This window comes from Somniosus microcephalus, unplaced genomic scaffold, assembly GCF_052327205.1.
Source record: "Somniosus microcephalus isolate GS21.2 unplaced genomic scaffold, FLI_Smic_1.0 scaffold1, whole genome shotgun sequence".
Taxonomy (NCBI): domain Eukaryota; kingdom Metazoa; phylum Chordata; class Chondrichthyes; order Squaliformes; family Somniosidae; genus Somniosus; species Somniosus microcephalus.
In genome coordinates, this window is record NW_028225188.1 from 1,018,342 (window position 1) to 1,045,409 (window position 27,068).

A 27,068-nucleotide genomic window follows, 5' to 3' on the forward strand; every position below is an offset into this window, starting at 1 on the left:
GACTGTGACCCCTGGTTCTGGACTCCCCGACCATCGGGAACATCCTTCCTGCATCTAGTCTGTGTAGTCCTGTTAGAATTTTATAAGTTTCAATGAGATCCCCTCTCATTCTTCTAAACTCCAGCAAGTACAAGCCCAATCGACCCAATCTCTCCTCGTACGTCAATCCTGCCATCCCACGTATCAGCCTGGTGAATCTTCGCTGCACTCCTTCCATGGCAAGAACATCCTTCCTGAGATAAGGCGACCAAAACTGCACACAATACTCAAGATATTGTGAATAGCTGGGGTCCTAGGACCGATCCCTGCGGTACCCCACTAGTCACTGTCTGCCACTCGGAAAAAGACCCATTTATTTCAACTCTTGGCTTTCTGTCTGCCAACCAGTTCTCTATTCAAGTCAATACCTTGCCCCCAATCCCATGTGCCTTAACTTTACCCGCTGTCGAACGCCTTTTGGAAATCCATGTACACCACGTTAACCGCATTGCCCTCATCAACCCTCTCTGTTACCTCATCAAAAACCTCAATCAGAATCAGAGCGGCCGGGCCCGGCAGATGTGCGGCCAGGGCCCCGGCACCAGGAAACCCAGGGTGCAGCGCCTCCCCCATCCGAGCCGCCGCTTCCCGGTTTCTTCAGCCAGTTCCACCGAATCTGACTCGGGCCAAAGGACAGGAGCCAGGCTCCCAGAATGGCCCGCGGCCCCGGGGAGCATGCGCACTCTTAGCGGGGAAGTCAGCGCGTTGGATAGAGCAGTTTCTGGGGCGCGGGGAACTGTGGGTGCTGCGGCCGCCATTAGTCAGCGGCTGTCGGGAAGAGTTTTATTGCAGGTGACGGAAGTCGGTCCCTGGCCGCCTGTGTAGGTCTTTTTGTTGCAGCAGTTTGAGCTGGAGTGGAGATGGAGGAGAAGCTGCTGGGTTTTCGATGGAATCTGGAACAATACCCATGGATTGGAGGGTAGCTAATGTTACCCCACTGTTCAAAAAAGGTGGTAGAGAGAAAACGGGGAATTACAGACCGGTAAGCCTGACATCGGTAGTGGGGAAAATGCTAGAGTCCATTATAAAAAATTAGAGAGTTAAATGCATGGCTCAAAGACTGGTGTGGGAGAAATGGGTTTTGCTTCCTGGGACACTGGCACCAGTACTGGGGCAGGAGGGAGCTGTTCCGTTGGGACGGGCTTCACTTGGCCAGTGCTGGGACTAGAGTCCTGGCGGATCATATAACTAGGGCTGTAGAGAGGGCTTTAAACTAACTAGTGAGGGGGGGGGGGGGTGGGGGGAGGTTCCTAGGGAGCAAACAATAAAAATGACAACAGAGAAGGTCATAAACTTAGGTAGCAGTGGGGAAATTAAAAACCAGAGCATGTCAGGAAGGGGCAGAAGGTATGGAGTAAAAGGTAAAGTAATAAAAAGGGCAAAAGCAGGAACTAAGTGTCACAAAACATATTTGAAAGTTCTCTATCTGAATGCACGTAGCATTTGTAACAAAATAGACGAGTTAATGGCACAAATAACTACATATGGGTATGATCTTGTGGCCATTACAGAAACATGGCTGCAGGGTGACCATGACTGGGAATTAAACATACCAGGTTATTTAACGATCAGGAAGGACAGGCAGGAAGGAAGGGGAGGTGGGGTGGCTATGTTAATAAAGGAAGGAATCACTGTAATACAGAGAAATGATATTGGGTCAAAAGATCAGGATAATGAAACAGTTTGGGTGGAGGTAAGGAATAATAAGGGGAAAAAAACACTAGTGGGCGTAGTCTATAGGCCTCCGAACAGTTGCAACTATGTTGGACGGAGTATCAATCAGGAAATAGTTGAGGCTTGTAATAAGGGAACATCTATAATTATGGGGGATTTTAACTATCATATTAACTGGACAAATCAAATTGGGCAGGGCTGCCTTGAGGATGAGTTCATTGAGTGTATTAGGGATGGGTTTCTTGAGCAGTATGTAACTGAACCGACCGGGGGCAAGCAACCTTTGATCTGGTCCTGTGTAACGAGACAGGATTAATTAAAAATGTCCTAGTAAAGGATCCCCTTGGAATGAGTGACCATAACATGGTTGAATTCCATATTCAATTAGAGGGTGAGAAGGTTGGATCTCAAACAAGCGTGCTAAGCTTGAATAAAGGAGACGATGAAGGTATGAGAGCGGAATTGAGTCGAGTGGATTGGGAAAATAGATTAAAGGGTAAGACGATACGTGATCAGTGGTGTACATTTAAGGAGTTATTTTACAACTTCCAAAAAATATATATTCCACTGAGAAGAAAAGGGTGTAAAAGAAAAGATAGCCATCCTTGGCTAAGTAAAGAAATTAAGGATAGTATTCCACTAAAAACAAGGGCATATAAGGTAGCCAAATCTCGTGGGAGGATAGAGGATTGGGAAAACTTTAAAAGACAGCAAAAAATAACAAAAAGATTGATTAAGAAAGGGAAGATAGATTATGAAAGTAAATGAGCAAAAAATATAAAAACAGATACAGGTAGACTATCCTTTATCCGAAAACCTCGGGACCAGCCGTGTTTCGGTTTTCGGAAAATTTCGGATTTCAGAAGGTATTTTATAAGACTGGGAAATTTGTCGGGGGTGGGGCCTCCTCCCCAGCTGAGGTGCGCTGGGGCCGATTGTGACGCGCTGTCCCCAGGTGAGAGCAGCTCAGTCAGCACAGAGCTGGGGCTGGAATCTGGGAGAGGGGCCGTAGGCAGCGGGCCTGGCAAAGGGGCACAAGCTTCACTATACAAACTTCTTTCAAATGCACAATTGTTTCCTACACACAGCCTTGGTCACTCTGCAAAAAAAACTGTTTAACAATTCATCATAACTGCTCTGCTTTAGGAGAGGCGTAGAGTGCAAAAAGCAAGGAAGTTATGATGAAACTGTGTAAAAGACTGGAGTCAGCTGTGGCTCAGTGGATAGCAGAGTCAGAAGGTTGAGATTTCAAATCCCGCTCCAGGGACTTGAGCATATAAAGCGAGGCTGACACTCCAGTGCGATGCTGAGGGAGTGCCGCACTGTCGGAGGGGCAGTACTGAGGGAGCACCGCACTGTCGGAGGGGCAGTACTGAGGGAGCGCTGCACTGTCGGAGGGGCAGTACTGAGGGAGCTCCGCACTGTCGGAGGGGCAGTACTGAGGGAGTGCTGCACTGTCGGAGGGGCAGTACTGAGGGAGCTCCGCACTGTTGGAGGGGCAGTACTGAGGGAGCGCCGCACTGTTGGAGGGGCAGTACTGAGGGAGCGCCGCACTGTCGGAGGGGCAGTGGATGTGGTGTATTTGGATTTTCAAAAGGCTTTCGATTAGGTCCCGCATAAGAGATTAGCGTGTAAAGTTAAGGCAAATGGGATTGGGAGCAAGGTATTGGCTTGGATAGAGAACTGGTTGGCAGACAGGAAGCAAAGAGTTGGAATAAACGGCTCTTTTTCCGAGTGGCAGGCAGTGACGAGTGGGGTACCGCAGAGATCGGTCCTTGGACCCCAGCTATCACAATATATATTAATGATCTGGATGAGGGAACTAGATGTAATATCTCCAAGTTTGCAGACGACACAAAGATGGGTGGGCGTGTGTGTTGTGAGGAGGATGTTGAGAAACTCCAGTATGATTTGGACAGGTTGGGTGATTGGGCAGAAGCATGGCAGATGCAATATAACGTGGATAAATGCGAGGTTATCCACTTTGGTGGCAAAAACAGGAAGGCAGATTATTATCTGAATGGCAATAGATTGGGAGAAGGGGAAGTGCAACGTGACCTGGGTGTCCTTGTGCACCAGTCACTGAAGGTAAGCATGCAGGTGCAGCAGGCGGTTAAGAAGGCAAATGGTATGTTGGCCTTCATAGCGAGAGGATTCGAGTACAGGAACAAAGATGTCTTGTTGCAGTTGTACAGGGCCTTGGTGAGACCACATCTTGAGTATTGTGTACAGTTTTGGTTGCCTTATCTGAGGAAGGATGTTCTTGCCATGGAAGGAGTTCAGCGAAGATTCACCAGGCTGATACCTGGGATGGCAGGAATGATGTATGAGGAGAGATTGGATCGATTGGGCTTATACTCGCTGGAGTTTAGAAGAATGAGAGGGGATCTCATTGAAACTTATAACATTCTGACAGGACTGGACAGACTAGATGTAGGAAGGATGTTCCCGATGGTCTGAGAGTCCAGAACCAGGGGTCACAGTCTAAGGATAAGGGGTAAGCCATTTAGGACAGAGATGAGGAGGAATTTCTTCACCCAGAGAGTGGTGAACCTGTGGAATTCTCTACCACAGAAGACAGTTGAGGCCAATTCATTAAATATATTCAAGAAGGAGTTGGATATATTTCTTAAGGCTAAAGGGATCAAGGGATATGGGGAGAAGGCAGGGACGGGGTACTGAATTTGGATGATCAGCCATGATCGCATTGAATGGAGGAGCAGGCTCGAGGGGCTGAATGGCCTACTCCTGCTCCTATCTTCTATGTTTCAAGAGGGCAGAATTGGAGGAGCGTAGATATCTCAGGGAGGGGGGTTGTTTTCTTTGGAACCGGGGAGGCTGAGGGGAGACCTGATTGAGGTGTATAAAATTCTGAGGGGCCGAGATAGGAAGGACCTATTTCCCTTGGCAGAGGGGTCCACAACCAGGGGGCGTAGATTTAAAGTAATTGGTCGGAGGTTTCGAGGGGAGTTGAGGAGAAATGTTTTCACCCAGTGGGTGGTGGGGGTCTGGAACTCACTGCCTGACAGGGTGATAGAGGCAGAAACTCTCATCACATTTTAAAGGTACTTGGATATGCACTTGAAGTGCCGTAACCTACAAGGCTGCGGACCAAGTGCTGGAAAGTGGGATTAGTGTGGATAGCACTTAATCGGCCGGCACAGACAAGATGGGCCGAATGGCCTCCTTCTGTGCCATAATTTTTCTGTGATTCTATCGCGGGGGGCGGGTGGTTGTGAGGCTGAAGGGAATAACTAAGATAGGGAGGGGTGAGGCCATGGAGGGATTTGAAAAGAAGGATGAGAATTTTGAAATCGAATCATTGCTTAACCGGGAGCCAATGTAGGTCAGCGAGCACAGGGGTGATGGGTGAACGGGACTTGGCGTTGAGTTACGACACGGGTAGTTTTGGATCACCTCAAGTTTACATAGGGTAGAATGTGGGAGGCCAGCCAGGAGTGCGTTGGAATAGTCGAATCTAGAGGTAATAAAGGCCCGGGTGAGGGTTTCAGCAGCGGATGAGCTGAGGCAAGGGTGGAGACGGGCGATGTTACTGAGGTGGAAGTAGGCGGTCTTTGTTATGCTGCGGATATGTGTTTGGAAGCTCATTTCAGGGTCAAATATGACACTAAGTTTGCAAATAGTGTGGTTCAGCCTCAGAGAGATGTTAGGGAGAGGGATGGAGCCAGTGGCTAGGGAATGGAGTTTGTGGCAGGGACTGAAAACAATTGCTTTAGTCTTCCCAATATTTAATTGGAGAAAATTTCTGCTCACCCAGAACCGGATTGGAGATCGTGGAGGGGTCGAGAGAAGTGGTGGTGAGGTAGAGCTGGGTGTCATCAGCGTACATGTGGAAACTGACGCTGTGTTTTCAGATGATGTCGCCAAGCGGCAGCATTTAGATGAGAAATAGGAGGGGCCCAAGGATAGATCCTTGGGGGACACCAGAGGTAACGATGCGGGAGTGGGAAGAGAAGCCATTGCAGGTGATTCTGTGGCTACGATTAGATAGATAAGAATGGAACCAGGCGAGTGCAGTCCCACCCAGCTGGACGACGGTGGAGAGGCGTTGGAGAAGGATGGAGTGGTCAACCGTGTCAAAGGCTGCAGACAAGTCAGGAAGGACGAGGAGAGATAGTTTACCTTTGTCACAGTCACAAGGGATGTCATTTGATGAGACTTTGATGAGACTTGATTTGACTTCAGGGCCAAGTCAGTGAGGTGTATTGGGCTGTTTCTGGCCCGCTGGTTATTGTGGGCACGGCTAGACACCAGTGGGACCGGCTCTGCCCTGTTTGTTCCTTGAGGCAAAATTAGCCCAAAAAAACCCTGCTTCCCCCCTTACCCTTTCTACACTCCTTTTACAGGGTTTTAGAAGTGGAGCATTTACAGACAGGAAGCTCAAACCAAACATCACCTCAAATTCTGACAGAGTTTCCTCAGGACCTGATTCAGTTGCTCCTTGAATCTGCTGGCACCCCCGTGAGTTCACACTGATGAGAGACCTTCTAAATGTTCTGACAGAGCTTCAAAATCTACAAGTACCTGAAGCGACACCAGTGGCCACACACTGGGGAGAAACCCGGGCCCCGTGTGTGGAAGGGATTCACTCAGCCATCCGCTCCAATGATACAACAGCAAATTCACATGAGGGAGAGACCTTTAACCCGCGCCGTGTGTGGGACGGGATTAATTGCACCCTCCGTGCTGCTGAGACACCAGCTTGTCCACGCCGATGAGAGACCTTTGACCTGCTCCGTGTTTTTGAAGCGATTCTCTCATTCTGCCACCCTCCTGAGACACCAGCTTGTTCACATTAAATGTTCTGACTGTGGAAAGAGATTTAAAAGGTCCCAGGATCTGAAGAGACACCAGCTGGAGAGAGCAGGAGAGATTCTGTTCACCTGCTCCGTGTGTGGGAAGAGATTCACTCGGTCCTCGAATCTGCTGGAACACCAGCGAGTACACACTGGGGAGAGGCCGGTGAAACATTCCGACTGTGGGAAAAGCTTTCAAATATCCCAGGAGCTGAAGGGACACCAGCTGCAGAGAGCAGGAAAGAGGCCATTCATCTGCTCCGTGTGTGGGAAGGGATTCACTCAGTCATCCCACCTACTGACACACCAGCGATATCACACTGATGAGAGACCATTCAAATGTTCTGTTTATGGGAAGAGCTTTAAAATCTCTGGGGATCTGAAGAGACACCAGCGAGTTCACTCCAATCAGAGACCATTTAAATGTTCTGACTGTGGGATGAGCTTTAAAACCTCTGGGGATCTGAAGCAACACCAGCGAGTTCACTCCGATCAGAGACCATTTACATGTTCTGTCTGTGAGATAAGCTTTAAAAGCTCCAGGAATCTGAACGGACACCAGCAAGTTCACACTGGGGAGAGACCGTTCACCTGCTCTGTGTGTGGGAAGGAATTCACTCAGTCATCTAACCTGTTGAGACACCAGCGAGTTCACACTGGGGAGAGACCATTCACCTGCTCTGTGTGTGGGAAGGGATTCACTCAGTCATCAAGCCTGGTGAGACACCAGCGAGTTCACACTGTTCTATAGTGCAGGACCCTGTAGACAGTTGGAGTGACATGAATGTGGAACGGATGAATGTTTTATAATTCTTGTACTGCTGATTAATCTTTCAATCTGTTGTGCTGATGATTCCCTTCGATTGACTGTTCATGGTGTTACATAGAATGTACAGCACAGAAACAGGCCATTCGGCCCAACTGGTCCATGCCAGTGTTTATGCCCCACACCCACCCTACTTCAATTAACCCGATCAACATCTCCTCCCATTCCTTTCTCCCTTGTGTGGCTTCCCCATAAATGCATCTGTGCTGTTCACCTCAACTACTCCCTGTGGTAGCGAGTTCCCCATTCTCACCATCCTCTGGGTAAAGACACTTCTCCTGAATTCATTACTCGATTTATTAGTGACTATTTTAAGTTTGTGGCCTCATAAATATGATGAGATTCTGTTAAGCTGACCAGTATGTTGTTGTACTTTGTCTTTTTTCTGATGAATTAAACATTATTGAGCCCTTGTACGCGTGTTATGGGATGAAGTTTTTTTTAATGCGTTCATGGGATGTGGGCGTCACTGGCAAGGCCAGCATTTATTGCCCATCCCTAATTGCCCTTGAGAAGGTGGTGGTGAGCCGCCGCCTTGAACCGCTGCTGTCCGTGTGGTGAAGGTACTCTCACAGCGCTGTCAGGGAGGGAGTTCCAGGACTTTGACCCAGTGACGATGAAGGAATGGCAATATACTTCCAAGTCAGAATGGTGTTTGACTTGGAGTTGGTGGTCATAGAGTCATAGAGTTATACAGCACAGAAAGAGGCCCTTCGGCCCATCGTGTCCGCGCCGGCCATCAAGCCCTGTCTATTCTAATCCCATTTTACAGCACTTGGTCCATAGCCTTGTATGCTATGGCGGTACAAGTACTCATCTAAATGCTTCTTGAATGTTGTGAGGGTTCCTGCCTCTACCACCCTTTCAGGCAGTGAGTTCCAGATTCCAACCACCCTCTGGGTGAAAAAGTTTTTCCTCAAATCTCCTCTAAACCTCCTGCCCCTACCTTGGAACTATGCCCCCTGGTTATTGACCCCTCTACTAAGGGGAAAAGTTCCTTTCTACCTACCCTATCTATGCCCCTCATAATTTTGTACACCCCAATCAGGTCCCCCCTCAGCCTTCTCTGCTCGAAGGAAAACAACCCCAGCCTGTCCAGTCTCTCTTCATAGCTGAAGTGCTCCAGCCCAGGTAACATCCTGGTGAATCTCCTCTGCACCCTCTCCAATGCAATCACATCCCTCCTATAGTGTGGCGACCAGAACTGCACACAGTATTCCAGCTGTGGCCTAACTAGCGTTTTGTACAGCTCCATCATAACCTCCCTGTTCTTATATTCTATGCCTCAGCTAATGAAGGCAAGTATCCCATATGCCTTTTTAACCACCTTATCTACCTGTCCTGCTGACTTCAGGGATCTATGTATTCTATCAGGTGTTCCCATGAGCCTGCTGTCCTTGTCCTTCTAGGTAGAAGAGGTCACGGGAAGGGAGGTGCTGCCGAAGAAGCCTTGGCGAGTTGCTGCAGTGCATCTTGTTGAAGGTACACACTGCAGCCACGGTGCGCTGGTGCTGGAGGGAGTGAATGTTTAAGTTGGCGGATGGGGTGCCAATCAAGCGGGCTGCTTTGTCCTGGATGGTGTCGAGCTTCTTGAGTGTTGTTGGAGCTGCACTCATCCAGACCAGTGAAGAGTATTCCATCACACTCCTGACTTGTGCCTTGTAGATGGTGGAAAGTCTTTGGGGAGTCAGGAGGTGAGACATTCGCCGCAGAATTCCCGGCCTCTGACCTGCTCTTGTTGCCACAGTATTTATGTGGCTGGTCCAGTTAAGTTTCTGGTCAATGGTGACCCCCCAGGATGTTGATGGTGGGGGATTCGGTAATGGTGATGCCGTTGAATGTCAAGGGGAGGTGGTTAGATGCTCGCTTGTCGGAGATAGTCATTGCCTGGCACTTGTGTGGTGCAAATGTTACCTGCCACTTATCAGCCCAAGCCTGAATGTCGTCCAGGTCTTGTTACATGCGGGCATGGACGGTTTCATTATCTGAGGAGTTGCAAATGGAACTGAACACTGTGCAGTCATCAGCGAACATCCCCACTCCTGACCTTATGATGGAGGGAAGGTCACTGATGAAGCAGTTGAAGATGGTTGGGCCGAGGACACTGCCCTGAGGAACACCTGCAGCGATATCCTGGGGCTGTGATGATTGACCTCCAACCACCACAACCATCTTCCTTTGTGCTCGGTCTGACTCCAGCCAGTGGAGAGTTTCCCCCGATTGATTAGCATTGAGGTAGTAGTGAGAGTAATAAGGGAAGCGAAACAGGACGTTAGAAGTAAATGAGAGACAAGGAAAGAAAAACTAAAGATCAAAGTAAGAAAGAGACAAATGAAGGAGATGAGAAGAAAAGAATTTGAGGAGAAAGTGAGTGATGATCAGAAACATTGACATTTCAAAAATGAGACCGGAGAGGAGAAGATAAGTACGAAGAAAGAAAGATCTTGAATATGTACAGCACCTTTCACAATTTCAGGACATCTCCAAGCGCTGTGCAGCAATTGCAGGACTTCTGACGTGTGGTCATGTAGGAATGTAATGTAGCAGCCAATTAGAGAGAGATGTGGAGAGGAAAGGCAAGAAGAGAAAGAGCAGGAAAGGAAAATAAACGGACAAAATCAGGGAGGTCGTTTATTTCAATTTGTTCATGGGATCTGGGCGTCACTGGTAATGCCAGCATTTATTGCCCATCCCTAATTGCCCTTGAGAAAGTGGTGGTGAGCCACCTTCTTGAACCGCTGCAGTCCGTGTGGTGAAGGTGCTCCCGCAGTGCTGTTCGGGAGGGAGTTCCAGGATTTTGACCCAGCGACGATGAAGGATCGGCCGATATACTTCCAAGTCAGGATGATGTGTGACTTGGAGGGGAACGTGGAGGTGGTGGTGTTCCCATGCACCTGCTGCCCTTGTCCTTCTAGTTGGTAGAGAGTCATAGAGTCATAATGGCACAGAAGGAGGCCATTCGGCCCATCAAGTTTGTGCTGACTCTGTAGAGCAATCCAGTCAGTCCCACTCCCCCGCTCTATCCCCGTAGCCCTGCAAGTTTATTGCCCTCAAGTGCCTATCCAGTCTCCCCTTGAAAACATTGAGTGTCTCCGCTTCCACCACTTCCGTCGGCAGCGAGTTCCAGGTCCTCATCACTCGCTGCGTAAAAAAGTTGTTCCTCACGTTGCTCCTGTATCTGTTGCCCAAAACCTTAAAACTGTGTCCCCTAGTCCTTGTACCATCAACTAGTGGGAACAGCCTTTCCCCATCTAGCCTATCCAAACCCGTCATAATCTTGTACACCTCTATCAAATCACCCCTCTGTGGAGGAGCCACAAGAGACTCAGAGTAACTTAGAATAATCCCCTTAATTGCATTGTAGTGCAGCCGGGGACTGCACCTTTAAACTGATTGTTACCTTTACTGTATGTACTTGCCTGTATCCTGCGTGGTGACATCATGACGCCGATCACGTGACCGCCAGTGGCGCGAAGAGCGTGATGACATCATGGCGTCAGCCGAGAGAACTTTCCAGCAGTCTTCGACTACCTGGCATCCTGAGCAGACATATATTGAGATCCTCCTTGTATCTTCCAGTTAACTTTGTTATTATTAAATTCCAGTCTTTTGATTCATCGAGTTGAACTCAGTTATTTAGTTAGGAACCGCCGTTCCTACACCTCAACCTCCTTTGCTCTAATGAAAACAAATCCAGCTTCTCCAACCTGTCCTTGTAGCTAAGATCCCCCATCCCCAGAACCATTCTGGTAAATCTCCTCTGCACCCTCTCAAGAGCCTTCACATCCTTCCTAAAGCGTGGTGACCAGAACTGGATGCAATACTCCAGTTGTGGCCTAACCAGCGCTTTATAAAGGTTCAGCATAACTTCTCTACTTTTGTACTCAATACCTCTATTTATGAAGCCCAAGATCCCAAATGCTTTGTTAACCACTCTCAATATGTCCTGCCACCTTCAGGGACCTACGCACATTAACTCCCAGGTCCCTCTGTCCCTGCACACTCTTTAAAACTGTGCCATTAAGTGTATATTGCCTGTCCCTGTTCCTTCTATCAAAATGCATCACCTCACACTTCTCTGTATTAAATTCCATCTGCCACTTGTCTGCCCATTCTGCTAGCCTTTCTATGTCCTGTTGCAGTCGATTGGTATCATCCTCACTGTTTGCCACACCCCCAAGTTTGGTGTCATCGGCAAATTTAGAAATTCTACTCTGTATTCCAATATCCAGGTCATTTATATATATCAAAAAAAGCAGTGGCCCCAGCACTGACCCTTGGGGAACACCACTGTCTACAATCCTCCAGTCTGAAAAACAGCCATTTACCACAACTCACTGTTTCTGTCCTTAAGCCAATTCCTTATCCAAGCTGCCGCTGACCCACCTATTCCATGAGCCACCTCAACCAGCCTTCTATGTGGTACAATAGGAACTTTCAAAGACAATTGGACATGTACTTGAAGAGGACTAGTTTGCAGGTTATGGGGATAAAGCCGGGGAGTGGGACTAAATTCAACAGCTCTTTCAAAGAGCCGACACATCACAATGGGCCCAAGAACCTTCTGTGCTGTAAGATTCTAGGAACAGTGTGAACTCGCTGGTGTCTCTTCAGGCTCTTCGAGCTTTTAAAGCTCTTCCCACAGTCAGAGCATTTAAAGGGTTTCTCTCCAGTGTGAGCACGCTGGTGTCCCTTCATCTCCCCGGTGCTTTCAAAGCTCTTCCCACAGCCAGAACATTTAAACGGTCTCTCATCAGAGTGAGCTCGCTGGTGCCTCAGCAGGTGGGATGGATAAACAATTCCCTTCGCACACATGGAGCAGGTGAACGGACTGTCCCTCGTGTGACTGCGCCGATGAACTTCTGATGGACGGGGAACTGAATCCCTTCCCACCAACCCCGCCTTTACTCGGTGTGACGGTGCACGTGTCTCACCAGGTCAGGCGATCGGCTGAAACCGAGTCCACACACAGAACACACGTGCGGTTTGTCCGCGCTGTGATCACTGCTCTCTCCTTCCATGTGCAAAGGCCGATGATATTCAGGTCCCGATGAATCGAGCGATCTGTCAGATCTTAACGTCAATTCTGCACCTGCCCTGGGAGTGTTTGATGGGACAGTGTAGAGGGAGCTTTACTCTGTATCTAACCCATGCTGTACCTGCCCTGGGAGTGTTTGATGGGACAGTGTAGAGGGAGCTTTACTCTGTATCTAACCTGTGCTGTACCTGCCCTGGGAGTGTTTGATGGGACAGTGTAGAGGGAGCTTTCCTCTGTATCTAACCCGTGCTGTATCTACCCTGGGAGTGTTTGATGGGACAGTGTAGAGGGAGATTTACTCTGTATCTAACCTGTGCTGTACCTGTCCTGAGATTGTTTGATGGGACAGTGTAGAGGGGGCTTTACTCTGTATCTAACCCGTGCTGTACCTGCCCTGGAAGTGTTTAATGGGACAGTGTAGAGGGAGCTTTACCCTGTATCTAACCTGTGCTGTACCTGCCCTGGGAGTGTTTGATGGGACAGTGTAGAGGGAGCTATACTCTGTATCTAACCCATGCTGTACCTACCCTGGGAGCGTTTAATGGGACAGTGTAGAGGGAGCTTTACTCGGTGTCTAACCTGTGCTGTACCTGCCCTGGGAGTGTGTAATGGGACAGTGTAGAGGGAGCTTTACTCTATCTAACCCGTGCTGTACCTGCCCTGGGAGTGTTTAATGGGACAGTGTAGAGGGAGCTTTACTCTGTATCTAACACGTGCTGTACCTGCCCTGGGAGTGTTTAATGGGACAGTGTAGAGGGAGCTTTACTCTGTGTCTAACCTGTGCTGTACCTGCCCTGGGAATGTTTAATGGGACAGTGTAGAGGGAGCTTTACTCTGTATCTAACACGTGCTGTACCTGCCCTGGGAGTGTTTAATCGGACAGTGTAGAGGGAGTTTTACTCTGTATCTAACCCGTGCTGTACCTGCCCTGGGAGAGTTTAATGGGACAGTGTAGAGGGAGCTTTACTCTGTATCTAACCCGTGCTGTACCTGCCCTCGGAGTGTTTGATGTTGACACCAGGTGCTGAGAATGTTAAAATGTTCCTTTCCCCATAAGGACATCCAGAACCTTGATGAGCACAAAAATTCACCCCACAAAAGTAGCAGAAGCCCCTCAGCTTCTCTCCTGGACACAGTTATTGAGGACAGTGAATGTCTGTAACAAGTCATCAATTGGCTCTCGACTTATCTTAGAAACAAGGACTCAATCGACTGTGTTTCTAACGAAACTGATTTATTGATACAGAATATAAAAATCCAGTCCAGTTATTGGGGTTTTAACATTAAGAAGCCCCAGTTGCCTAAATTAACATGGTTCACTCCTGGATGTGATTAAAGGCATCGGAAACAGTGGAATCGACCCACCGCAGTCACACTGTGGACACTCTGGTGTGTCAGCGGGTGGGATACACCAGGGAATCCCTTTCCACACACTGAGGTTGACTCTAATGATCGGGAGTCCCAGGGTTTCGGATACCAGATAATCAAGCTCACAAGAACACAAGTTGTCTCTCCAGGCTTTATTAAGAGCGCTGCATAACACAGATTGGGTGATAATTCCCTCAATCTGGAGAATAGAAGTACAGTGGATTCACGTGCGACCTTCTCGAGTCTGTTCCAACTGACAACGGCTTAAGTGGCCTGTTCTTATACACAAGCTTGGTTACCGCTCAGGAAATGGGATTGTTTGGACCCGTCTGTTGACCGCCTCCTGAACTCCTGCTAATTCAGGGAATTTAGTCCATCTGTGACCAGACTATAACCACAAGCCTGTCTGGTTATCACACCTACACGGTCCGTGAGGTTATTGTTAGATTCACACCCAGAGGTTGTGCCTTCACTTGTCTGGCACTTCATCCCATAACATGGGTACAGGGGCTCAGTAATGTTTCATTCATCAGTAAAAGACAAAGTACAACAACATTCTGGTCAGCTTAACAGAATCTCATCATAGTTATGGGGCCATAAATATAAAACTGTTACTATTTAATCCAGTAGTGAATTCAGGAGAAACTTCTTTACCCAGAGAGTGGTAGAATGGGGAACTCACTACCACAGGGAGTAGTTGAGGTGAACAGCACAGATGCATTTAAGGGGAAGCCATATGAGGGATAAGGGAATGGGAGGATGTGTTGATCGGGTTAATTGAAGTAGGGTGGGTGTGGGGCATAAACACTGGCATGGACCAGTTGGGCCGAATGGCCTGTTTCTGTGCTGTACATTCTATGTAACACCATGAACAGTCAATCGAAGAGAATCATCAGCACAACAGTCTTAAAGATTAAACAGCAGTACAAGATTTATAAAACATTCATCCATTCCATGTTCATGTCACCCCAGCTTTCTACAGGGCCCTGAGCTACAGAACAGTGTGAACTCGCTGGTGTCTCAGCAGATTCGAGGACAGAGTGAATCCCTTCCCACACACAGAGCAGGTGAATGACCTCTCCCCAGTGTGAACTCGCTGGTGTCCCTTCAGATTCCCGGAGCTTTTAAAGCTCTTCCCACAGTCAGAACATGTAAATGGTCTCTGATCGGAGTGAACTCGCTGGTGTCCCTTCAGATCTGCAGAGGTTTTAAAGCTCTTCCCACAGTCAGAACAGTTAAATGGTCTCTGATCGGAGTGAACTCGCTGGTGTCCCTTCAGATCCCCAGAGGTTTTAAAGCTCTTCGCACAGACAGAACAGTTAAATGGTCTCTCATCAGTGTGAACTTGCTGGTGTTTCACCAGGTGGGCTGACTGAGTGAATCCCTTCCCACACACGGAGCAGGTGAACGGTCTCTCATCAGTGTGAACTTGCTGGTGTTTCAACAGGTTGGATGACTGAGTGAATCCCTTCCCACACACTGAGCAGGTGAATGGCCTCTTCCCAGTGTGAACTCGCTGGTGTCCATTCAGATTCCTGGAGCTTTTAAAGCTCTTCCCACAGACAGAACATGTAAATGGTCTCTGATCGGAGTGAACTCGCTGGTGTTGCTTCAGATCCCCAGAGGTTTTAAAGCTCTTCCCACAGTCCGAACATTTAAATGGTCTCTCATCAGTGTGAACTCGCTGGTGTAACTTCAGTTCCGCGGAGCTTTTAAAGCTCTTCCCACAGACAGGACATGTAAATGGTCTCTCATCAGTGTGAACTTGCTGGTGTGTCAGTAGGTTGGATGACTGAGTGAATCCCTTCCCACACACGGAGCAGGTTAATGGCTTCTTTCCTGCTCTCTCCAGCTGGTGTCCCTTCAGCTCCTGGGACCTATTAAAGCTTTTCCCAGAGTCGGAATGTTTCACTGGTTTCTCCCCAGTGTGAACTCGCTGGTGTGCCAGCAGATTCGAGGACCAAGTGAATGTCTTCCCACACACGGAGCAGGTGAACAGAATCTCTCCTGCTCTCTCCAGCTGGTGTCTCTTCAGATCCTGGGACCTTTTAAATCTCTTCCCACAGTCAGAACATTTAATCGGTCTCTCATCACTGTGAACAAGCTGGTGTCTCAGGAGGGTGGCAGAATGAGAGAATCGCTTCAAAAACACGGAGCAGGTCAAAGGTCTCACATCGGTGTGGACAAGCTGGTGTCTCAGCAGCACGGAGGGTGCAATTAATCCCTTCCCACACACGGAGTGGGTTAAAGGTCTCTCCCTCGTGTGATCTTGCTGGTGTATCATCGGAGCCGATGACTGAGTGAATCCCTTCTGGAACACGGGGCCGGTGAACGGGCTCTCCCCAATGTGTAGCCACTGGTGTCGCTTCAGGTGCTTGTAGATCTTGAAGCTCTTCCCACACTCAGAACATTTCAAAGGTCTCTCATCAGTGTGAACTCTCTGGTTCACTGGTGTGCCAGCAGATTGGAGGACCGATTGCATCAGGTCCTGAGGAATCCTGTAACTCTGTCAGATCTTGAGTTGATGTTCGGTCTGAGCTTCCTGTCCGTAAAGGCTCAACTTCAAAACCCTGTGAAAGGAGTGTAGAAAGGGGTAAGAGGGAGAATGTGGTCTCAATTTTTTTTATATAATCATTCATAGAAACATAAAAGATAGGAGCAGGAGTAGGCCATTCTGCCCCTCGAGCCTGCTCCGCCATTCAATTGATCCCATTAGCCTTCACGGAATGTGGGCATCGCTGGCAACACCAGCATTTATTGCCCATCTCTAGTTGCCCTTGAGAAGGTGGTGGCGAGCCGCCGCCTTGAACCGCTGCAGTCCGTGTGGTGAAGGTGCTCCCACAGTGCGGTTACACTTCTTTACAGTGGTTTGGTACAACTGAGGGGCTTGCTAGGCCACTTCAGAGGGCAGTGAAGAGACAACCACATTGCTGTGAGTCTGAAGTCACATCTAAGCCAGTCAGATTAGTGAACCAGATGGGTTTTTAACGACGGTTTCATGGTCACCATTACTAGCCTTTTAATTCCAGATTTATTTAATTAACTGAATTTAAGTTCTGCAGCTGCCGTGCTGGGATTACATAGAAACTTAGAATATAGGAGCAGGAGTAGGCCATTCGGCCCCTCGAGCCTGCTCCGCCATTCAATGAGATCACGGCTCATCATCCAAATTCAGTACCCTGTCCCTGCCTTCTCCCCATATCCCTTGATCCCTTTAGCCTTAAGAAATATATCTAAGTCCTTCTTGAATATATTTAATGAATTGTTAAATATATTCAAGCAGTTAGATATAGTTCTCACTTGAACTCACTTCTCCACATCACTAGTCCAGGTCTCTGGAGAACTAGTCCAGTAACATAACCACTATGGTACGGTACCTGTACTCATGTCCCCCTTGTCCCAGCCCAGGGGCAGTGAAGCTGATTTTCAGGCCCCAGCTGCTGCACAGGTTGGTTGAAAGGATCAGCAGTAATGGCGGCTGCAATCCCCACAAGCCCCCGCGCTCCAGAAAGCGCTCCGGCCGCCGCGCTGAGTTGTGGCTGACCCCGCGCATGTGCCCCATGGCCCCGCCCTCTCCTGCTCCACAGGCGCCCGGCCCGCACCGCGCATGCTCAGCACACACCCTGGGCCCCTGTCAATCATCCTCCCCCGCGCCTGCACGCTGGGCCCGAGCTCCAGGCTGCCGCTCAGGGCTTTCTTTGTAAAGTCGGTGTTGGTGAAGAGCCGCAATCAGTGAGGGAAAGTGAGTTTTCCCCCAGATCTGATTGAGATCAGAGGAGGGGAGACAATAAAGGGGAATCCAAACCTGAGAGTCCGTGGATCCGGGCCCCGAGCGGAGCTTCTTCAATTTGGCGGAGTGCACCCGTAAGACAAAGGTCCTCTACCAACATGCCCCCGCCACACAGTGCTGCCCCCCGATTATCAAAATCCACGACAAGGCCTTGGACAACGTGGACCACTTTCCATACCTCGGGAACCTACTGTAAACAAGGGCAGACGTAGACGACAAAGTCCAACACCGCCTTCAGTGTGCCAGTGCAGCCTTCGGTCGCCTGAGGAAGAGTGTGTTTGAAGACCAGGACCTCAAACCCGGCACCAAGCTCATGGTCTACAGAGCAGCAGTGATACCTGCCCTCCTGTATGCCTCAGAGACATGGACCATGTACAGCAGGCACCTCAAAGCAAAAAATAAACCCTTTTCAATTTAATTTAAAATAAGACAATACTTTAGAAAATATGATTAAATATAAAATAAATATTCACAATCTCCGCCCTTTTTAGTTCAGACACACCCCTCCTCCAGCATTCATCTGTGTGAAAGGCTCAGAGGGTGCGAAATTCTTAAAGTGCATCCAGGAGAACTTTTTGAGCCAGCATGTAGAAAGTCCTACAAGAGAGGGGGCGGTACTGGACCTAATTCTAGGGAATGTGGCCGGGCAAGTGGTAGAAGTGTTAGTAGGAGCGCATTTTGGTGACAGTGACCATAATTCGGTGAGATTTAAGGTAGTCATGGAAAAGGACAGAGATGGACCAGAAATAAAGGTTCTAAATTGGGCGAAGGCTGATTTTAATATGATACGGCAGGATCTGGCCAAAGTGGACTGGGATCAGCTACTTGTAGGAAAATCCACATCGGAGCAATGGGAGTCTTTCAGAAAGGAAATTGAGAGAGTACAATGGCAACATGTTCCCGTAAAGGTCAAGGGTGGGACCAACAAGCCCTGGGAACCCTGGATGTCAAGGGATATACGAGAATGGAGTAGGAAAAAAAGGGAGGCTTTGGCAGATACAAAGGACTAAAAACAGTGGAAGCCCTCGAGGAGTATAGAAAGTGCCGGGGGGATACTTAAAAAAGAAATTCGGAGAGCAAAGAGGGGGCATGAAATAACACTGGTGGGCAAAATAAAGGAAAATCCCAAGGTGTTTTATAAGTATATTAAGGGCAAGAGGATAACCATGGAAAGAACAGGGCCCATTAGGGACCAAAGTGGCAATCTGTGCATAGAGCCAGAAGATATAGGTGGGGTTTTAAATGAATATTTTGCATCTGTGTTCACTATGGAGAACGACGATGTAGGCATAGAAATCAGGCAAGGGGATTGTGAAACACTTGAACAAATTATTATCAAGAGGGAGGAGGTACTAGTGGTTTTAGCAGGCTTAAAAGTGGATAAGTCCCCAGGCCCAGAAAAGATGTATTCCAGGCTGCTGTGTGAGGCAAGGGAGGAGATTGCAGGGGCTCTGACACAAATTTTCAGAACCTCTCTGGCCACAGTGGAGGTGCCGGAGGACAGCTAACGTAGTACTATTATTCAACAAGGGTAGTAGGGATAAACCAGGAAATTACAGGCCAGTGAGCCGAACATCAGTGGTAGGGAAATTATTGGAAAAAATTCTGAGGGACAGAATTAGTCTCCACTTAGAGAGGCAAGGATTAATCAAGGATAGTCAGCATGGCTTTGTCAGGGGGAGATCATGTCTAACCAATTTGATTGAATTTTGAGAGGGGGTGACTAGGTGTGTGGATGAGGGTAGTGCAGTTGATGTAGTCTACATGGACTTTAGTAAGGCTTTTGACAAAGTCCCACATGGGAGATTGGTCAAGAAGGTAAGAACCCATGGGATCCATAGAAACATAGAAGATAGGAGCAGGAGTAGGCCATTCGGCCCTTTGAGCCTGCTCCGCCATTCAATGAGATCATGGCTGATCATTCAAATTCAGTACCCTGTCCCTGCCTTCTCCCCATATCCCTTGATCCCTTTAGCCTTAAGAAATATATCCAACTCTTTCTTGAATATATTTAATGAACTGGCCTCCACCGCCCTCTGTGGCAGAGAATTCCACAGGTTCACCACTCTCTGGGTGAAGAAATTCCTCCTCATTTCAGTGTTAAATGGCTTACCCCTTATCCTTAGACTATGACCCCTGGTTGTGGACTCCCCGGCCATCAGAAACAGCCTTCCTGCATCTAGTCTGTCCAGGCCTGACAGAATTTTATAGGTTTCGATGAGATCCCCTCTCAATCTTCTAAACTCCAGTGAGTATAAGCCCAATCGACACAATCTCTCCTCATACGTCATTCCTGCCATCCCAGGTATCAGCCTGGTGAATCTTCGCTGCACTCCTTCCATGGCAAGAACGTCCTTCCTCAGGTAAGGCGACCAAAACTGCACACAATACTCAAGATGTGGTCTCACCAAGGCCCTGTACAACTGCAGCAAGACATCCTTGTTCCTGTACTCGAACCCTCTCGCTACGAAGGCCAACATACCATTTGCCTTCTTAACCGCCTGCTGCACCTGCATGCTTACCTTCAGCGACTGGTGCACAAGAACACCCAGGTCTCTTTGCACTTCCCCTTCTCCCAATCTATTGCCATTCAAATAATAATCTGCCTCCTGTTTTTGCCACCAAAGTGGATAACCTGACATTTATCCACATTATAGTGCATTTGCCATGTTTCTGCCCAATCACCCAACCTGTCCAAATTATACTGGAGTTTCACGACAGGGCAATTTGGCACATTGGATCCAAAATTGTCTTCGTGGCAGGAGGTAGAGGGTGATGGTCGAAGGTTGTTTTTGTGACTGGAAGCCTGTGTCCAGTGGTGTAACGCAGGGATCGGTGCTGGGTCCTTTGCTGTTTGTAGTCTACATTAATGATTTAGATATGAATGTAGGAGGTATGATCAGTAAGTTCGCAGATGACACGAAAATTGGTGGAGTGGTAAATAGCGAGGAGTGAAGCCTCAGGCTACAGGACGATATAGACGGGTTAGTTAGAAGGGCAGAACAGTGGCAAATGGAATTTAACCCTGAAAAGTGTGAGGTGATGCATTTTGGGAGGACTAACAAGGCAAGGGAATACATAATGAATGGTAGGACCCCAGGAAGGACAGAGGATCAGAGGGACCTTGGTGTGCATGTACATAGATCCCTGAAGGCAGCAGGACAGGTAGATAAGGGGGTTAAAAAGGCATATGGGATACTTGCCTTCATTAGCCGAGGCATAGAATATAAGAGCAGGGAGGTTATGATGGAGCTGTACAGAATGCTAGTTAGGCCACAACTGGAATACTGTGTGCAGTTCTGGTCGCCTCACTATAGGAGGGATGTGATTGCATTGGAGAGGGTGCAGAGGAGATTCACCAGGATGTTACCTGGGATGGAGCGCTTCAGCTATGAAGAGAGACTGGACAGGCTGGGGTTGTTTTCCTTAGAGCAGAGAAGGCTGAGGGGGGACCTGATTGAGGTGTACAAAATTATGAGGGGCATAGATAGGGTAGATAGAAAGGAACTTTTCCCCTTAGTAGAGGGGTCAATAACCAGGGGGCATAGTTTCAAGGTAAGGGGCAGGAGGTTTAGAGGGGATTTGAGGAAAAACTTTTTCACCCGGAGGGTGGTTGGAATCTGGAACTCACTGCCTGAAAGGGTGGTAGAGGCAGGAACCCTCACAACATTCAAGAAGCATTTGGATGAGCATTTGAAATGCCATAGCATACAAGGCTACGGGCCAAGTGCTGGAAAATGGGATTAGAATAGACAGGGCTTGATGGCCGGTGTGGACACGATGGGCCGAAGGGTCTCTTTCTGTGCTGTATAACTCTATGACTCTAACTCTGAGCCGAAGTTCCTCGAGCTGCAGACACTTCTGGTCACCACACTTTAGGAAGGATGTGAAGGCCCTTGAGAGGGTGCAGAGGAGATTTACCAGAATGGTTCCGGGGATGGGGGATCTTAGCTACAAGGACAGGTTGGAGAAGCTGGATTTGTTTTCATTAGGGCAAAGGAGGTTGAGGGGTGATTTGACAGAGGTGTACAAGATTATGACGGGTTTGGATAGGCTGGACGGGGAAAGGCTGTTCCCACTAGTTGATGGTACAAGGACTAGGGGACACAGATTTAAGGTTTTGGGCAAGAGATACAGGGGGGATGTGAGGGAAAACTTTTTTACACAGTGAGTGGTGAGGACCTGGAACTCGCTGCCGACAGAAGTGGTGGAAGCGGAGACACTCAATGTTTTCAAGGGGAGACTGGATAGGCACTTGAGGGAAATAAACCTGCAGGGCTACGGGGATAGAGCGGGGGAATGGGACTGACTGGATTGTATACAGAGAGCTGGCACGGACTCGATGGGCCGAATGGCCTCCTTCTGTGCCTCTATGACTCTATGTGGTTGCTGTGGATCACACTGGGGTCCACCAGCTCCCACATGCTACAGCTGCAACACATCACCTGCCCGGCCATCTCTATTGTATTTTATTTAACTAATTAGGTTTCCAAGTTTTGAAATACCCAATTGTCTATTAATAGTTTTTAATCTCGGTAAAAACCTTGTTTAATTTATTACATTTAGTTATATGCTTTAGGTCTTTACTGTAACTTAGCCCACAGTCCTAATTAAACCCTAGTTGTTTATATTTTTTCACGTATCAAGCAGCCCCTCTTACCCCCACCTCATCGAATTCGCTCACTCACCCAATTCCCGAGTTAAGTACTCTGTAGAAGCCGTACTCCGTAGAACTGGACTCCGTGCTACTTACCTCCCAAACATTTCCCCTTCCACACTCAAAAGGCCGATGAATTTCAGGTCCTGATGAATGCAGTGACTCTCTGAGATCTCGATGTGAAGTTTGGTTTGAGTTTCCCCGTCTGTCAATCCTGCCCTTCTCACAGCCGGTGAAAGGAGTTTCCAAAAGCCATCACCGAGAGTCCAGGACAGAAATGGACAACATTCTCCCCCAGCAACAATTCTCCTGTCCTCACCCAATCACGTTCCCTTAGCAACAAGGTATTGAAACTTCTTTTATACATTCTCGCAAAATATTACACACAGGTGTCTTCAACCAATCTCGCTCCCCAGCAACAACTCCCCGGTCCTCACAGGATACTAGTTTGGCAACATAAAATGATATGGAACCTTCCAGAACTTTGGGCACTTTTTAATGGTTAATTACAAAATGGCCAGTTTTGCAGCTACCAATTACTGTAACTCATCAATACTCACAATTCTGATTCATCGACTTTGCATCATAGAATAGTAGAATTACATTAATACATCCAAAGGGCTTCCAGCAAATAGTTTGCAGAAGGCTGCACCACTGAATAAATGTGAAATATTTAGTGTTTCCCACATTCAATAACTGTTAATTTTATTTTGCCTCATTTGAACACATTAATCTGACTGGCTGAAGGGCACTGATGTAATTTGATTGGAGGCCTTCTATCAATTATCTTGCCTACCCTCAATCTGGCAAGAAACTACTTAAAAATGTCGACTATTCCTCAATTCAATTAATGTCAAGCACAATGGTTTTAATGGGAACAGACACAAACAGTTAATTCCTGCCCCTTGCCCACCACAACAGCACTTAGACATACTGTGGGGAATCCTCATGGGACAAAGATGGAAGCTTTGTGAATTTAACACAAAATGAGGGCAGCTAATGTTGTAAAGCCTAAGGGGGAATTACAGTTTGTGTCCCGAGCTCAGCCGCCCCCTCTTAAGCTGAGTTTATTTTGTCTTGTTTCTTATTTACAAGTTCACTTCTTACAAAACATTCTTTAATTCTTTATGTTGCTGCTTTAAGCTATATAATTTTCACCCTAACAGATATGCACTTGAAGTGCCGTAACCTACAAGGCTGCGGACCAAGTGCTGGAAAGTGGGATTAGGGAGGATAGCTCTTTGTCGGCCGGCATGGACAAGATGGGCCGAATGGCCTCCTTCTGTGCTGTAAATTTCTATGATCCTATGATTCATTGATCATCCCATTCCCAAGCTGACTCTGTGTTAACACCTCAGACGAGCCGTCCCACGTAGGGTGACTCCCTCAACCTGTTCTCCCAGTTACAGAACCAGTTTGTGTCTCTCAGGAATGCCCAAGGCTCTGTTGTCTGGGCACCAACTCACTCGTGACCTCACATGTTGCCAACAAGTCTGCTGCCTGAGCAGTTTGCAGTGTTATTAGGTCTGTAGGTCTCTTAGCAACCAGCTCCCTTATCTAGGCAAAGGGCCCATCTCCTGACTTTGGGTGTTATCATTCCAAACTTCAGCATTCTCTGTCTTTTAGCTTCAATCTGTCTGTGTCCACCCAGTGACAACACTGAGCTCCTCCCTCCAACCACTGACACTCACCCTCACCCTCTTGCTGAGAAAGAAAGACTTGCATTTATATAGCGCCTTTCACAATCTCAGGACGTCCCAGAGCGCTTTACAGCCAATGAAGAACATCTGAAGTGTAGTCACTGTTGTAATATAGGGAACGCGGCAGCCAATTGGTGCACAGCAAGCTCCCACAAACAGCAATGTGACAATGACCAGATAATCTATTTCAGTGATGTTGATTGAGGGATAAATATTGGCCCCAGGACACCGGGGAGAACTCCCCTGCTCTTCTTCAATGTAGTGCCACGGGATCTTTTACATCCACCTGAAAGAGCAGACGGGGGCCTCGGTTTAACATCTCATCCGACAGGCGGCACCTCTGACAGCGCAGCACTCTCTCAGTACTGGAGTGTCAGCCTAGATTTTTATGCTCAAGTCTCTGGACTGGGACTTGAACCCACGACCTTCTGACTCAGAGGTGAGAGTGCTGCCCACTGAGCTAAAGTGCCTGGAGCTAAGCCAGCTGGGATACTTGACATAGGATCACATCGGATATACGGCACAGAAACAGGCCATTCGGCCCAACCAGTCCATGCCGGTGTTTATGCTCCACTCGAGCCTCCTCCCGTCTTTCCTCATCTAAATCTATCAGCATAACCCTCGATTCCCTTCTCCCTCATATGCTTGTCCAGCCTCCCCTTAAATGCATCGATACTATTCGCTTCAACCACTCCCTGTGGCAGCGAGTTCCACATTCTCACCACTCTCTGGGTAAAGAAGTTTCTTCGGAATTCCCTATTGGATTTCTTGGTGACTATCTTATATTGAGGCCTCTAGTTATGCTCTTCCCCACAAGTGGAAACATTCTCTCTGTATCCACTCTATCAACATTTTTCATAATTTTAAAGACCTCTATTCGGTCACCCCTCAGCCTTCTGTTTTCAAGAGAAAAGTGACCCAGCCTGTTCATCCTTTCCTGATATGTATACCCTCGCATTTCTGGTATCATCCTTGTAAATCTTCTCTGCACCCTCTCCAGTGCCTCTATATCCTTTTTATAATATGGCGACCAGAACTGTACGCAGTACTCTAAGTGTGGTCTAACCAAGGTTCGATACAGGTTTAGCATAACTTCACTACTTTTCAATTCTATCCCTCGAGAAATAAACCCTAGTGCTTGGTTTGCTTTTTTTATGGCCTTGCTAACCTGTGGCACAACTTTTAGTAATTTGTGTATTTGTACTCCGAGATCCCTTTGTTTCTCTACCCCACCTAGACTCGCACCCTCCCAGTGATAAGTGACCTCCCCATTCTTCCTACCAAAATGTAATACCTCACATTTATCTGTTCAGCCTTGGTCACTCTGCAAAAACTCTGAAATGTTTAATAATGAAATCAGGGAGTCAAAAAGCTCAGGTGAGGCAGTTTAAAAAGACAGTCCCTGACCAGAGATTGCTGGATGCTGACACTCGGTGCTCACGAGGATAGAATGTCCCATTCCCCAGGCACGGACATCCAGCACCTCGATCACAGCAACAATTCACAAAACACTGGCAATATAACTTGGAGCAGAGACGGTTAAGTGGAGCTGTGATTGAGGTGCTCAAAATTATGAGGGGATTTGATCGAGCAAACAAGGAGAAGCTGTTGTCACTGGCAGGAGGGTCGGTAACGAGAGGACAGATTTCAGATCATTGGCAAAAGAATCGAGAGAGGAAATGAGGAGACTTTTTTTATACAGCGAATTGTGGTGATCTGGAATGCACTGCCTGAATGGGAGGTGGAAGCAGATTCAATAGTAACTTTCAAAAGGGAATTGGATATATACTAAAAGCAGAAATTTGCAGGGCTGTGGGGAAAGAGCAGGGCAGTGGGACTAATTGCATCGCTCTTTCAAAGAGCCGGCACCAGAACGATGGGCCGAAAGGCATCCTACTGTGCTCTATGATTCTATAACATCAGCTTCTCTCTGCTCACTAGTACTGAGAACAGGGAATAATCTTTAAATCCAGCCCAGTTATTGGGGTTTTAACATTAACAAGCCCCAGTTGCCTGAATTAACATGGTTCAGTCCTGGATGTGATTAAAGGCATCGGAAACAGTGGAATCGACCCACCGCAGTCACACTGTGGACACTCTGGTGTGTCAGCGGGTGGGATACACCAGGGAATCCCTTTCCACACACTGAGGTTGACTCTAATGATCGGGAGTCCCAGGGTTTCGGACACCAGATAATCAAGCTCACAAGAACACAGATTGTCTCTCCAGGCTTTATTAAGAGCGCTGCATAACACAGATCGGGTGATAATTCCCTCAATCTGGAGAATAGAAGTACAGTGGATTCGCGCGCAATCTTCTCGAGTCTGTTCCAATTGACAATGGCTTAAGTGGCCTGTTCTTGTACACAAGCTTGGTTACCGCTCAGGAAATGGGATTGTTTGGACCTGTCTGTTGACCGCCTCCTGAACTCCTGTTAATTCAGGGAATTTAGTCCATCTGTGACCAGACTATAACCACAAGCCCATCTGGTTAACACACCTATACGGTCAGTGAGGTTATTATTAGATTCACACCCAGACGTTGTGCCTTCACTTGTCTGGCACTTCATCCTATAACACGGGTACAGGGGCTCAGTAATGTTTCATTCATCAGAAAAAGACAAAGTACAACAACATACTGGGCAGCTTAACAGAATCTCATCATATTTATGGGGCCATAAATATAAGTCATTAATAAATCCAGGAGGGAATTCAGGAGAAACTTCTTTACCCAGAAAGTGATGAGAATGGGGAACTCGCTCCCACAAGGAGTAGTTGAGGCCAATGGTATAGATGTATTTAAGGAGAAGCCAGATAAACATAGGAGGATATGTCGGAGGAGGCTCGCGTGGAGCATAAACCCCGGCATGGACCAGTTGGGCCGAATGGCCTGTTTCTGTGCTGTACATTTGATGTAATAACATGAACAGTCCACCGGCGCGCTCGAGGCCTTCCGTGACCGGTGGGTACCGGAGGGACTGGCGTGCATCATCACCACCGAAAATAGAATTTTAATTTAATTTAAGTTTCCTTTAAACTTTTTTTGTTATGTTACAGGTTTTATTGGTTGTGATGGTTGACTTTTAATAGGCAATTGCCTGTGATAAGGAGAAAAACAAAAATAACATTAACAGTCAAATCAAGGGAATCATCAGCACAA

The 27,068-nt window shown here is 47.8% G+C and overlaps 1 pseudogene; it reads right to left on the minus strand.

The window, feature by feature from the left end:
• The window catches only part of LOC147084124 (uncharacterized), a 364,363-nt pseudogene that overhangs the window by 104,385 nt on the left and 232,910 nt on the right, over positions 1-27,068 (minus strand).